The sequence below is a fragment of the Citrus clementina genome, unplaced genomic scaffold (genome assembly GCF_000493195.1).
Source record: "Citrus clementina cultivar Clemenules unplaced genomic scaffold, Citrus_clementina_v1.0 scaffold_5, whole genome shotgun sequence".
Lineage (NCBI taxonomy): Eukaryota > Viridiplantae > Streptophyta > Magnoliopsida > Sapindales > Rutaceae > Citrus > Citrus x clementina.
In genome coordinates this window covers 17,042,843-17,058,590 of record NW_006262201.1, presented here as the reverse complement: position 1 = coordinate 17,058,590, position 15,748 = coordinate 17,042,843, and positions in this window count along the sequence as shown.

Genomic DNA, 15,748 nt, shown 5'->3' with positions numbered 1-15,748 from the left:
GCAAATATGAATGAGTACTGGAGAAGGAAAGTGATGACAGCTAAAACAGCAAATTACAAAAATGTGTAATAGCATCTGGCTCCCTATATGTTTATATCTTCTCAGATAAAGAAATACATTTTCTCATTCTATCAAAGAGATCCCTACACGATTACACGCTTGAGTTAAATGGGAGGAGGAAATTATCTCATGTTATCCAAAATACTATAAAAAAAAATTAAATCTATTGAATTTGTTATCTTAAGTAAGTAATTTTGATCAATCATCCATCCAAATTTTAATACAGTTAGAAGATTTAACAAAATATAAATAAAATGATTGTTTTACCCTTAAATTCAAGAGTACTTTTAACTTTATACCATAAATAATAAAATTAAATTTAAAAAAAAAATCAATTATCCCCTCTAAATTTATCATATTATAAAAAAATTTATCTAAATTTAAATTTGTTTAATTTTCAACCTAAAGTTAGTAATTTGTACCCAAACATTAACACTGTTATAATATTGAACACAATTTAAGTAAAATAGCTATTTTACCCTTAAATTCATGAGAATTTATGATGATGCACCATAAATAATAAAAGATAAACATGTTACATCAATATTTCATCACCACTCCCTCTAACATTAGTAACTTCTTCATTTTCATTATCATTATTTATATCTTGTGTTGATATATCCTTCAACCCAAAAGTTGTATCGACATTCTCCTTGTACACCTCCGAATCAAAATATCCCCTTGGTGGTGTTTTAAGTAAGACATACCAATTTGATGTATCATTTTCTTTCAAATAAAATACTTATTTTGCCTGTGATACAAGAATAAAAGGCTCTCTGTCATATTGATTTTGACCTTGGTGTAGATTAACAACTATAAAACCATCTTCAATCCTCACACCGTGCCCTTTATTTGCCCAATCACACTTGAATGTTGGAATCTGAAACTTATGGTAATCAAGCAAAATTATCTTTCTTATAACTCCATAAAAAGAAACAACATCAACTCGTGCAGAGTCTTTCACACTTGCCCTACATATAGTTGTTGCTTCTATTGAAACTCCACTATTTTGTGTTGACATTTCAACATCTCTTGTGTGGAATTGTTACTGATTAATAATATATCTCTTATAGCTCATGGCCTAATTTATAGGACCAAATGAAAGCCATTTAATTCATCCATATCATTATTTGCATCAATGGAGAAGACAATCTCTGCATAAAAAAATTAACTAATTAGAATCTTATAACAAAGCTTCCAAATGTACAAACAAAAGTCAAATTTACCTTTTCTTTTAACCATTTAGCTATCAAAATTATCAGCATGTCTTTTCCAAAGCAATTTTTTTTTCTTAAAATCTTGCTTGACTGCTTTAACTCCTACATATGCATCCTAATTGACAATTAAAAAATAAAGAAAAAATTGAGTAAAATTATAGTTTTTAACAAAAAGTAAATAATGAATGTTTTTTAAGTACTTACTCTAAATATGGCTCCACTAAAGTTGTATTGAATAACACATAATGATATGCATTTTCTAACACTTCATTACTTAAAGTAATTGATGTTCCCCCTAAGATTGGACGACCTTCAAGAATCACATCACTGAAAAAATCTTCATTCTGATGTTCATGATAACTTAATTCAACATTTTGATTCAAAAACCCACTACAAAAATTCATGCATTGCTTTGGAAGATAGCATTGTGCAATACAACTTTTTGGCTAGGGGTGGGCACCAACCCGCCCAACCCGTGAAACCGACCCAACACGTACGATTTTTTGTGGGTTGGGTTGGGTTGTTAAATTCCTAACCCTCACTATGTGCAGGCTGGGTCGAATTGAAAATTTTTAACCTAACCCAACTCATCAACCCGTATATGTAACAATTAAAATTATTATATAAAATTTGATTTTTTATATAAAAAATTAAAAATATATATATATATAACGAATCTCAGGAACTTTCTCAATTATAGAACCCTAAACTCAAATTCTTGTTTAAAAACAGTTGCTCATCTGCTCACGCATAGAACACAACAACATCACAACTCACAAGCTTTCTTGAAAAGTTGCTTAATTACACATCGTCACATGCACAAGTTCTTTCTTCTTTCTAATTTACTAATTTATTATTGTTTTGAAACAAGTTGATCAATTTTTTATTGTTAAAAGGTCTAGCATATTTGATTTGGTGCTTTATAATTTTTTTTATTGATAAAAGTTGGTCAATTTTTTGTTGTTATGATGGTGTCAAGCTCAATCGGATTAACATGAATATAATAATTATTATTATTACTATCTTTGGAAAAAGGCTTTTTGAAAAACATCTACCGGATATTGTTTTGCAGCAATATTTTCAGTATTAACAAGTCATGCTCTCAAATTCACATATGCATTCCGTCTTAGATGGATTTTTTTTCATAAAATTATTCTAATCATATCTATTTGTCGTGGCATCCAAACATGGCTAAAGGTATTAGATAAGGGAGCTTTAAACTTGCTGTGACCATTGTTTGTTATTTTCCTGATTATTTGTTAATTATTAATAAGATAATGACAATTTTCATGTCCTGGAATTTTTTCCTTGTAGATGGAAGCAAATTCATCTAGTAATCTTGGGGGAGTTAATATCTCTACTGTTAACATATATGTTTCCATAATATTGATTTTGATGATAACAAACAAAGTTAAGAATGATTAATCTTTTAAGCTCAAATTATTTAATATTCTTTTAAATAAATCATTATTTTCACATTATAAATGTTTTGTATTTAATGGAAAAATGATTTTATGAAATTGATTGTTTTTATTCTTTTTAAATAAATCATTAGTTTCACATTATAAATGTTTTGTATTTAATGGAAAAATGATTTTATGAAATTGATTGTTTTTATTCTTTTTAAATAAATCATTAGTTTCACATTATAAATGTTTCATTCTTAATGGAAAAATGATTTTATGAAATTGGTTGTTTTTCAAAGTTTATGGTTTAATTGAAAGCATTTTGAAAACTTTGAAACAAACAAGTATTGCTTGAAATTTTGGTAAAGGACTTATTTGAAAAGTGTCATAGCATTTTGGGCTATAACATAATTTCAGAAAGTTTTGGGATTAACAAAGCATTACTTAGAAATTCTGAAATTTGACCTATTTGTAAAGTTTCATAACGTTTTGGGCTATAGTACAGTTTTATAAAGTTTTGGGGTCAAACTGTAATTTTGGAAAATAGTGCACTGTGCAGGTTACTGTAGCAATCACTGTAGCAAATGGCTAGCCGTTTATTTAAAAACGGCTAACCGATAATTTCCAGAAAGCATGTTCTGCAAAGTATTGTTAAAATGATGATTCTGGAAACTAACGGTGAACCGTTTACTGAAAACGGCTAACCGATAATTTTCAGAAAGCATGTTCTGCAAAGTATTGTTAAAATGATGATTCTGGAAACTAACGGTGAACCGTTTACTGAAAACGGTTAACCGATTATTTCCAGATTGCTAACCTTGAACCGTTTAGTAAGAACGGTTAAACCAAATTTGTTTCGCAGGTCTCTGGAAATTAACGGCGAATGGGTAAGCCTAAACGGCTAACCGCTTATTTGAAAATTGGCCCAACGGTAACTTTGACCAGCCTAAACGGTTAACCGTTAATGGTTAACGGCGAACCGTTTTCATGCAGATAATCTATAACGGCTAGTTTTTCAGCTCCAACTATAAATAAGCTCAATCCAATTCAAACAAGAAGAATTCCAACAATCATCATTGAGCAAAATATTGAGAATACAACTTTCATTGAGCTTTAAATCTTTGTATTCATCTTATTCATTCACACATTGAGCTTTCACTTGTGATCAAACACATTGTGTGAGAGAGATTCATTTGTAATCTTTTTTGTAAAATCAAGTTAAAAGATTGTAAGTGTTGGGATACACTTGGGTTAAGAGATTGGGGATAATCTCTTGTTGTAAAGGTCCATTGACACCTTGGAAGTCAATTGTAAGCGTTTGAAGCCTTGGAGGCTTGCTTAGTGGAATCCTCAAGCCCGGTGTGCTTGGAGGCGTGGACGTAGGCGGGGATTGCCGAACCACGTAAAAATCCTTGAGTTTGCTTTCTCTTCCCCTACTCATTTATTATTGTGCTTTTATTGAATTTATTGTTTTCGAATTTATTAAGGCATTAGATTAAATTGTTGTGTGGTTTGCCTAAGATAATTTTTAAAATCCCAATTCACCCCCCTCTTGGGTTGCCTAGTTAGTATTTCATCTACACCTTCAACAACTCAAAGTACAACTGATAGTGCTATTAATACACATGCGGGCAATGGAAAAGGTGGAAAAGTATCAAAAATATGGGAACATTACACAAAATTTGTGCACATATTATAAATTTGATTGTGACTGAGGGGTTGAAAGAGATGAATAATTTTGTTTCTAGCATTCGCAATGCTATGAAATATGTAAGATCAACACCGACTAGATTAATAAGGTTTAGAAAACGTGTTGAGCATGAAAAACTTGATTCTAAACATATTGTTGTGATGGATGTTCCTACTAGGTGAAATTCCACCTATTTAATGTTAGAGAGTGCTCTTGTATATTAGAAAGCTTTTGAACGATTGGAGGATGATGATGGATTTTATAGATCCTATTTTGAAGAGAAAGAGGGTGGAAAAAAAAAAAGGATTGGCCCACCTGAGCTTTTAGATTGGGTGAATGCAAGTGTGTTGAATAGTTTTTTGGAGAATTTTTATGAAATTACAAAAAAAAAAAAATTAGTGCCTCTTTGTCTGTTAAGTCACAATTGTATTTTCATGAGATGCATTCTGTTGGGTCAAATTTAAAAGGATTTATACTAATGCTGGATTTACTAAACTGGAATCGGAATGAGCTGGAATCAAAATGGGCAGGAATGAGAATGGGCTAGAATGGGAATAGGTAATAAAAATCAAGTTTACTTGAATTGTAGGAATCGAAATTGGAATGAGTTAGATTGTAACAAATTACTAAAAAATACTTAATGAATTATTGTCATAATTATTATTTTATATTTTAATTATAGTGATTATTTATTCAAAAATTATTATTATTAATTATTGTCAATAATATATTGATATTAATTAATTATAAAAATTATTAATTAAGTAATTATATTAATAATTATTATAAAATATATTAATTAATAATATTAATATTACTTATTTAATTATTATAATATATTAATTATTGCGATTATTTATTCAAAAACTATAATTATTAATATATGTTGTTAGTAATGTATGAATATATTAATTAATTAATTAATTAATAATAATAATATATTAATTATTGTGATTATTTATTCAAAAACAGTGATTATTAATTAATAGTAATAATATATATTAATTAATTAATAATAATAATAATATATGAATCAATTATTATAATTATAATAATTATTATGATTAATTATAGTTTTATATTAATTAATTAATAGTAATAATTATTCAATTAATTAATGATAATATATGAATTAATTATAATAAAAATTAATTAATTATTGTGATTATTTATTCAAAAATTAAAATTATTGATAATTCTTGTTAATAATGTATCAATATACTAATTAACTATAATATACTAATTAATTAATTATAATAATATATTAATTAATTCTATATTTGGCTTTTTTATTTTTGACATTTATATTTTTTATTTAAAGGAGGGGCATTTTAGGAAAATTTGAATGTCAATGGGGGTAAAATGGGAGGGAATCAATCTCCCATTCCCCTCTCCCAAATAGTGGTGGGCTCACGATTCCAATTCTGATTCCTGCTCCATTTTGGCGAAGTAAACATTGTCAATCATTTTGATTCCGAATTCCAATTCCGCAATCCGGGAAGTAAACGCACCATAAGTGATTATTCTTATTTGAGTGCAATGGCCAAGAAGATAAAAGAGAAGTATGACAAATATTAGGGTTCCATCAACACTCTAAGTAAGTTGTTAATTGTTGCTGTTGTGCTTGACCTGTGTTATAAATTGAGTTTTGTGAAATTTTATTTTGAGGAGTTGTATGATGAAAATGTTGCGTGAGCTCATAAAAGTGGTAGAGGACTTATTGTCTTCTTTGTATGACGTTTACACAAATAACGACCCTAGATGTGATAGTGATAGCCAAAACCAATATGCTAATGCTGTCATTTTTCCATCGGAGTTAGAGAAAAGAAGTTATATTGTTTATTATAGATTAGCCAAGGTAGCAAACCTTTCAAAATGGAAAAAGAAGTAACTGGAGGAGGATGGTGTGGAGTTGAAAAATGAAGTGGACAAATATTTATTAGATGATTGTGAAAATTGCTTTGATGATTCATTTGATTTGTTGAACTAGTGGAAGGTAAATAGTGAGAAGTATAAAGTTTTGTCTAATGTAGCCAAAGACATTCTTGCAATCCCAATATCTACAGCTGCTTCTGAGTCTGCATTCAATACAGAAGGATGCATTCTTGATCCATTTCGAGCTTCTTTGAGTCCTAAAATGGTAGAGAGCTTGATATGTGGGCAAAATTGCCTTCATTCTTCTCGTATTGCTGTAAAAGAGGATACATCTTTGGTTGAAGATATGGCATTTTATGAATCAATTACATCAGGTAAATATTTGTATTATGATTTTTATTTTTATTCTATTTATATTTTTGTATTTATTTGTTATAACATATATGCCTAATATTTTTATTTTTACTGTTTTATAAAGTCAAGATTGGCATCAGATTTTGATACCATTAATTTGGAATGATCTGGATTTTGATATCATTGGACTGATCTTCATCACACTGTTGTTGGCTGGTGTTGAGCAATGGTTTCGGGAAACTCTCGTCCTATGCATGGAATTTGAAAGAGCCAAGGGAGAGTTGATATTCTTTTTCTCTTATTCACTAGTCTCACTCTTCGACTTTAATGTTTTGTACTAAATAAGATTTTAAATTTATGCACTTTTTTTTCATTAGTTATGTACTAATAATTTGATTGTTAAACTTTAAAATGTTGGATTTGTTGTAAGGATTTTAGTATTTGTGTTTTTTTTTTTAATTTTTCAATTAATTAATTTATTTTTGTCCAGACCATAAAAATAAGCTTTTTCAAAAGCCCAACCCAATCAACCCAACTCGCATGAATTGGGTTGAGAAATGTAATAGGTTGGGTTGGGGTTGAATTTTTTCAACCCGTTCTATATGCGCTATACGGGTTGGGTCAGGTTGTGCTTCTGGCCGTGCATGATTCCTAATATATCCTTTATAAATCTTCATGTTCCTATTATAATTATATGATGTTAAAATGATGTTTATTTTAAAAATTAATTAATTTTAAACTTTAAGTTTTTACTTTCAAAACAATACGTCCATCAGTACTGAACAGGTCTTCCAAGTTGTGCTTCACGTACTAAATAAATTGGCAAGTAGATCATTATATCAAAGAATGTCGAAAGATAGAATCTTTCAAACATGCATAAGGTTTCATTGATCTCTTCTTCAAGGTTTAACACGTCTTCTCTACCAATAATCTTTTGGCATAACTTGTTGAAAAATGAACACATCCGAAGTATGGCTTTCATAGGTCCCTTGGTTAGCAATCCTTTCATTGCTACAGGCAATAACTATTGCATTAAAATGTGACAGTCATGTGATTTAAGGCCCGTAATCTTATATTCATCAACTGATACACAATTTCCGATGTTTGAACTGTACCCATCAGGTAATTTCAAATCACATAAACTTTTGCAGAAAATTCTTTTCTAATCTTTGGTTAATGTAAATGAAGCTGCAGGCAAGTGTAATCTACCACCTTCATCAACTTTTGGTTGCATTTCTTCTCGAACTTCCATGTCTTCTAGGTCTTTGCGGGCATTCAATCCATCATTTGTTTTCCCACTAATGTTTAATAGTGTACCAATAATACTCTTGCATATATTTTTCTCAATATACATGACATCCAAATTATGTCGCAATAACAATTCCTATCACATTAATTAAAATCGAATTAGAAAAATCATTTGGGTATAATCAAAATATATTTAAAATATAAATGAATGTGTATATTTAGTGCTTTGTACCTTCCAATATCGTAAATCAAAAAAAAAATTGACCGCTTGTTCCAAATTTGAGAAATTTCAGAATTTTCATCAGACCTCTTTTGTTTCTTGTTCGATTTCCTCCAATCATTTTCAAAATCTTTCAAATCTTCAAAAATTTTCTTACCAACCTTAATCCCTAGACATGTTCCTTGCTCTTCTTTTACTTCAAACCATGCTTTATTTTTATTGCGGAAAGAATGAGATTGCGGTAGAAAACGTCTATGGTCCGGGTATTGCAATGACCGAATCCTGCCCGGATGCAAGGATCAAAAGAGCTTTTTCCCAACTTAAAGTGGATGGCTAATCAATTTTTTTCACTCAAAGATTGATGAAGTTAAAAAAAAAAAAAAAGCTTAAAAATTATCCATTTTCTCTCCAAAATTCCAAACGTTTACTATCATTTTCTAATTAATGATGTTAAAAATTTGATGATGTTATTAAGATATTTTAGTCGTAAAATGATTGCACTTTAAACCCACAATGTCATATCAAATTTTTAGCATCATTAAGGATAAGGTGGAAAATGAATAAATGATACATTTTTTAAACTTCAAATGAAAATTTGACAATTTATAATTTGTAGGGTATTTTCAAACTTTCTTCAATCTTTTGAGCAGAAAATTAATAAATTGCTCTGCATAAATTTAAACTTAAATATTTTGACACATTTCGATGTACACTCAACTTATAAAACATTAATGCACCTTTCAACTTCCATTAAATTACTGTTTGTTATAAACAGCCCAAAGAGTTAGTATAATTTATACAGTAATTGGAAGATTTTCTGAAATTTTAAAATTATAACATATTTATAATAAAAAATGGCTGGTGACCAATGGATTTAATCGTTGTGGCAGTGAGTAGTGACTAATGAAGAATGCATCAGTGATGGCGGCGGCAGGGCCCACTTCTAAGTTAAAGACGGCGAGGCCCAATTCAAGGACACTCATATTTTATTTATATTAAGACCAATAAGATTATTTCAAGAATAATATTTTTAGCATATCTTTTTAATATTTTTATGAAATTACAGAGTTAGCTTATTACATAGTCCCAATAAAACACATAGGCTTTGTTTGGAAGACTAGATTAGATTGGATTAACTCTTAAAATTAGATTGAATTAGATTATACTATATTATATAATCTTATCTTTTGTTTGGTATAGTGTCGGATATGACTATGTTAAATTTAATCTAATTAAGATAAAATAAATATTTAAATAATATATTATTTTTTATAATTGTTAAATTCAATAGTTAATATTTAATATTATTGTAAATAAATAATTCAATAATTTTTTACGTTTAATATTACATACTATTTAAAATAAATTATTGAATAAAATTTTGATATTAATTACAAATTTAGATTAAAATAGTTAATCCTATCTAAATCCATGTGAAAAAGACAATTAATAATACTATGAATGCCGGACTAAAATTTGGACTAATCTATTAGTCCTTGTAGTCAAACATAACTTCGGATTGGATTAATTTTTTTTTATCCTTTAAATTAGTTTAATCCCACTTTTTATTCAACATCCAAACATAGTCGTAGTTTATTAATTTTTTTATTTTATTTTATTATTATGTTACTCCTATGAGTCAATTTTCTGACTTAATGGCTGCGCCTGTAAGTCAAACAGCTCACAAAAGAACAAAATTACAACATTTTTTTGTGATATATACGAGGCATTGCGATGGTGATTTCGCTGAATTTCTATGCTGCCAATTGATAAATGAAATTCACATGTACCACATGGCATGGAGGAGGAAATGGTACATTTTCAATTTCTTCACGACTCTGTGCCTTTTTAGTCCACACTTCAAATTGGTTACAAGTTGATCATATAGATTTAGATTTGGTTGGTGGAAATTGGTTACAAGTTTATCGCAATCATTCTAATTTTCATATAAAATTACTTGGACATTTGGAAATTCCATTCAATTCAATTAAATTTGTACTTCTCCTAAATCTAAATTAACCAATACGTACGAATAAGAAAAATATTTTGCACCTAATTCATCATCAATCTTTTTTATAAATATTTCATTTTGGTTTCTTGTAAAGCCACATAACGGATGGACAGGATCGAATAATTCTTTCTTTAATATATTCACATAAAAATTCAACATTATTCCGTACCAAATAAGGATTAATTTCAAAGCTAATGGATCAACATAATAGCTCATCAAAGTTGTACTGAATTTTTATAAAATATGTAGACTTCTTTATATTTTACAATAACTATATACACCGAATTACAATAATTGAAAATTTGTGTAAAAAATTTAAGTCAAAATTTTAAATTAGAATAAACCCAGCCAAATTATATTGTAAGTGCATAGTGAAATCACAGGCTCTCTTATATTTGACTTCACTGAAAAAACTGATTATAGCTATGTCCATTCCCTTAGGTGGTGTTTGGTTTTACAAAAGGAGAAGAGAGGAGAGGAGAAAAAAGGAGAGGAATGGAGAGATGATGAGAGGAAAAGAGTAAAAAAATTAATTGTTATTGTTTGGTTTCACATTAAATTTGAAAGGAAAATAAATTATATATTCTTTATTTGGACAAATATACCCACTATTTGTAATGTTAATAGTGTTGATAAATTAAAATATAATAAAACTATGAATTAATTTAATCTAGAAATTATCTAATTAAATAATTTTTTTAAAATTACAGCATTTGGCCATGGAGAGCTACCAAGTTGACCGCCGTTGATCACTGTTGACCGCCATAGACCGGCGCCGTTGACCGTTCATTTTTCATCGCGTTAAATGCATAATAATGATTAAAAATGGACGATTTACTCATTTGAAATGTTAATTTTGCAAAAAATACACTGTATGGTTGGAAATATGAGAGTTAAAATTTTCCCCAGCATTTAAATAAGACTTGAGTTAAATAACAACATATATTAGCATTTCTAACCCCATAGAGTTGTAGATCGGCTCATGAGGATTCCATTAGTACCAGTTTTGATGGTAAAACGCATCTCTAACAAAACTCCGACGAGTCTCCGGTGACTTTCCGGCGAGTCACTTTACTGTTTTTTCTTTTTTTAAATAAGTTTATCCTATTAATTTAAGAAAATAAATATAAATTATTTGTACTTTAATTTATTTAAAATTGATTTTGGTTAGAGGATAATATTGGAATTTTTGTGTTTAAATAGATAATGAATTTGAAATCCTTAGTCATTGATAAGGAATACAAATTCTTCAAATTGATGGAAATTGAATTTCAATATAAATTCAATTCTATTAAATTTGGTCTAACCAAATAATGGAAAGTATGAAAGAAATCAAATTCTTTCCATGTCCCCAATTCTCTACCACCATGCAAATATGGCCTTAATGCTTCCATAATGGCTACATAAACCTGAGTCAAACATCAAATTAAAAATGGTTTAAATCCATGTTATTTTTTTTCCTAAATAAAAACAAAATTGCTGTATATACTACGTGCTGGGTGGGTTGTGATTTGCCTTTTGAGGTATCACTGCTACATAATTTCCACGAAGTTGACTTTAAAAAATGATCATGTTAAATCAAGTGCCACGGGCTTTCTAATGATCGAAATGACATTATGTGAGTTTCCAGATATACAAAATTGTCTTTTTCTATAACAAATTCTTGGATATTTCTTTTTCCTACATATGTGATGGAATTTGAAGTGTAATGAATATTTGGACGCACATACTTATAGACGCCTAAACTAGATATATATAACTTGGAAAACTACTTTCACTAAACCAGTGGCGGATCAACCATATGACCAGAGGGGCCCAAGCCATGTAGACCCCAAAAAAAATTACGAATAAAAGAAAAAAAAATATTTTGAGTTTTTAGTTAGCTCTCGTTAAATATATTAAAAATAAATCCATAAAATTAATCTTTAACTTATAAGAGTTATAAAAGCCTACATTTTAATTAAAAATAATGATAACTCATCACCGAAAATATTTTTTCTATTTAAAAAAAAAGATTAATTCTTCTAGTTTCTATGGTAAAGGTAGAGAGAATGTTTTCAATAAAAAAATTAAAAAAAAAAAACCATCTCTAAAATTGAATGGGATGAATGATAGTTTAGTTATTTATGTAAGAAATGATACTTTTGATAGTATTGATAATGAATTTAGAGTATAACATTTTCAAAATGAGAAAGTGAATCCAGAAAAATAATAAATATATTATTAGTAAATATTTATATATTGAAAATTTTAATTTTTATATTTTACTATTATCTAATTTAGTCCTGAGTAAATTATTTTTTTGGATTCGCCATGCGGTTAACAACTTAAAAAGGCTCTAACTTTTTCCATGCTTTCTGAAAAAGAGATAGATAGGGGACCGGAAATGCGAAAAAAAAGAATAGACATTAGAATTAGCTAGTAATTAACAAGGGTATATTCAATTGAAAAGAAAAGAAAAAGAAAAGCAAGGGTTTATATCATCACAGGTAAAAATGAATTAACAAAACAAAATGAGTGGTCACAAACTTGTGTTGCTCATGAATCATGGGACATTGAGAATGCAAGTAACTGCACTCTAACTCAAGGTGGATCATATATGTACACCATAACAATAACAGCAAATGGTCATCAAGTTACTATAACACTTATTATGTACAAGCCCACCAAAACAGTACAGAACAGAATTTTACAAAAAAAAAAAAAAACTATATTGTAGACTTATTTAAAGTAATTAAGAATAAATTCGTATTTTATAAAATGCGAACGTCTACAAATTCGTATTTTATAAAATACGAACGTATCTAAGATTTTAAAAAAGATCAATATCTATGTACTTATTAAAAATCATGCGGAAGAATTGCCAAAACAGGAGCAGTGGGGATGAAAACCGAATTTCTGAAGAATGATCATCATCTTGTGAAAAAGACACGAGAGAATTCGACGCTTGATACGCCCTCTCTTAGGAGGGAGACACTGAACTTGCTCCATCTGCTGCTGGCAGTAAGTTCTGGGCCGGTCTTTGAGCATGGGAGATCGAGCTTCTGTTTTAGGCTCTGTCATAATAAGAGGGAGGTGTGGAGTAACAAATAAAAAAAGGCAAAAGCAAGAATGGGAATGAGATTTTACAACAAAATTATGGTGTCTGTCAAAAGTCGCTGCCTTGGACTCGTATATATACAGTTTTGTGTCAATTTAGAAAGAGACAGAGTTGATAAAACGAAGGGAAATTGGGAGTTGAACTTCGTAATCAAATTGAGTGTGGACATGGAAGTTCCCTACAGCACATGGGTTGACAATATTTTGGTAAAGATAATATCTTATGGTTGCATTTATCTTTATTTAGTATTTACAATGAAAAGTCTTTAGACACATGCAATTAGAAATTTATCACATGGTTGTATTATTTGGATTTACAGTGAGAAGTCTACAGTTACATGCAATTAGAAATTTAAATATATTTTATTGTGGCGTAGCGCAATGTTATACCTCAATAATATTGGGAGATATATCTATCATCTATTTATATTTGTGACAGAGAATATATTTATCTTACCAATTCCCTCAATTGTTGGAATTCGAACCTAATTTTAAGGTTAGAGTATTTCCACCCCAAATATATGTGTGTAAATCCACCTCATTTCAAAATATAACTTACAAAAATTCAGATAATTTTTTAAAATTTGAAAAAAAGAGAAAGTTTAAACAATTAAATCATTTTCTTTACATAAGTCTCTTAACCATTGTTGATCACTAATTTCGTTTTAATATAATTTAATTTGACTATTTTGTCCTATGACCAAAAATGACTAAACTATCCAAACTCCAACATATGTTCGGTTTTGTGACGTAAATTTAAACAGTTGGAGAGGATTTATTGAGTTAATTGTCCAATTTTCTTCTTATTTGAAATTATTAAATATAATATATATTTTTTATAATTAATTTATTTTTTAAAAGTGGGGTGTATTTACAAAAATTGATATATTACCCTAATTTTAATTAGAGTTTGTGTTAGGATATTTAGATCCATTTTATAGATGTAGGTATATTATCTCCCTAAATTACTAATTAATTTAAATGCAATAAATAAAAATTATAGAAAATAAAGTGCACAGAGATTTGTACGTGGTTCGAACACAACTTAAGTCCATGGCACTACGTTAGGACATTGAATAATTCACTTAGTATATGAAGATTATAACTTATTGGAATCTTACATAATTTTAAATAAGTAAATTATCATTTTACTACCAAAGTTATTCTGACATATTATGTCAATACTATGCTTTGCTGAAAAATACATTTTACCATCAAACATTTGTATCATTATCAATTTACCACCCTTCCATTAAAAACGTTAAAAATTTACTGATGTTTTCCTGATTTCATAAAGGTATCAAAGACATTTCATGTTGAAGACAAAATATTGCGTTGCAAATGTAAAATAAACAATAAAACAAAGTTAAAAATTTGAAGGGAAATAATTAAAGAATTAGGAAATTTGTAACCCTAAAATTAGCCCCTCTCTCTCATTAATTTTTTTAATTAAATTATTATTAATTTTAATTGTGATTAATGCTTGAATTTTATAAATTATAATATTAATTTTGAAGCAAAATTTTTTATTAATTGTTTTCTTTGTCGTTTATCGTAATTTTGTATATTGTTCATTATTTTTTATTAATTACAATTTTCAGTTATTTTCTAAATCTTATTTTTGTTCATTGTTTCTTTCTTTTCAAAAGGTAAAATTGTCTTTTATTCTCCCAGGGCAAAATCGACTTTTAACTCATTTTCAGTTAAACATTAACGTTTTTTTTAATAGAATGGTGGTAAATGGATAACAGCACAAATATTTGTTGGTAAAATGTACTTTTCAACAAATCATGATATTGACATTATTGATATGATATGTCAGAATAATTTTAGTGGTAAAATGATAATATCTCTTTCAATAAGACATTAAGTCTTTACAAATTGATTGACTAAGTGGTGGGATGTTGTGGTATGGCCATGTCTATGGACTCTGAGCTGATGATTGAGGTGGTGGCACCAAAGGCCATATCATAGTAGCGTGGTAGCTTTGTATACGGCATTAGAGGTTAATTTTCAATATATTTCTTTTATTAAAGATGAAAATTAATATAAACTAAGCGTAAATTATCACAAATTCATGAGTTTTAGTTTATATTTTTCAAGAAAGATGAGATACATTTGGACTAAATTGTGGGAGTTTTTCTTTACAAAAATAAAATTTTAAATTTTAAATTTTTAAGTTAATGTATTTAGAAGAATATATATTAATACGTAATATAAATTTGAGGCGAAAGGGAACTGCTATCTTACGTTTAATGTAAGGTACAACCCTCTCTACAATAATATATTTCACTAGAACCCACTTCTTAATTGTGTGAGAGGACTATATCTTACGTTAAACACTTAAGGTAGGCAAACCCTTGATCAAAATCTTATTGCTGGACCACATTGTTGACTTTTGTCTTTTGCCAAAATCTGTATTCATCCGATGAAATGACTGATGATGCTGCAGATTTCGTGTTCATACGCCGAGTTTGGTGACTTCTGATGATAACAGAGTGCGTACTGCTCACCTTGAAGTCTTTGAGATTAAAGCTGGCTGTTTTGCTCACGATCACTCTATGACGA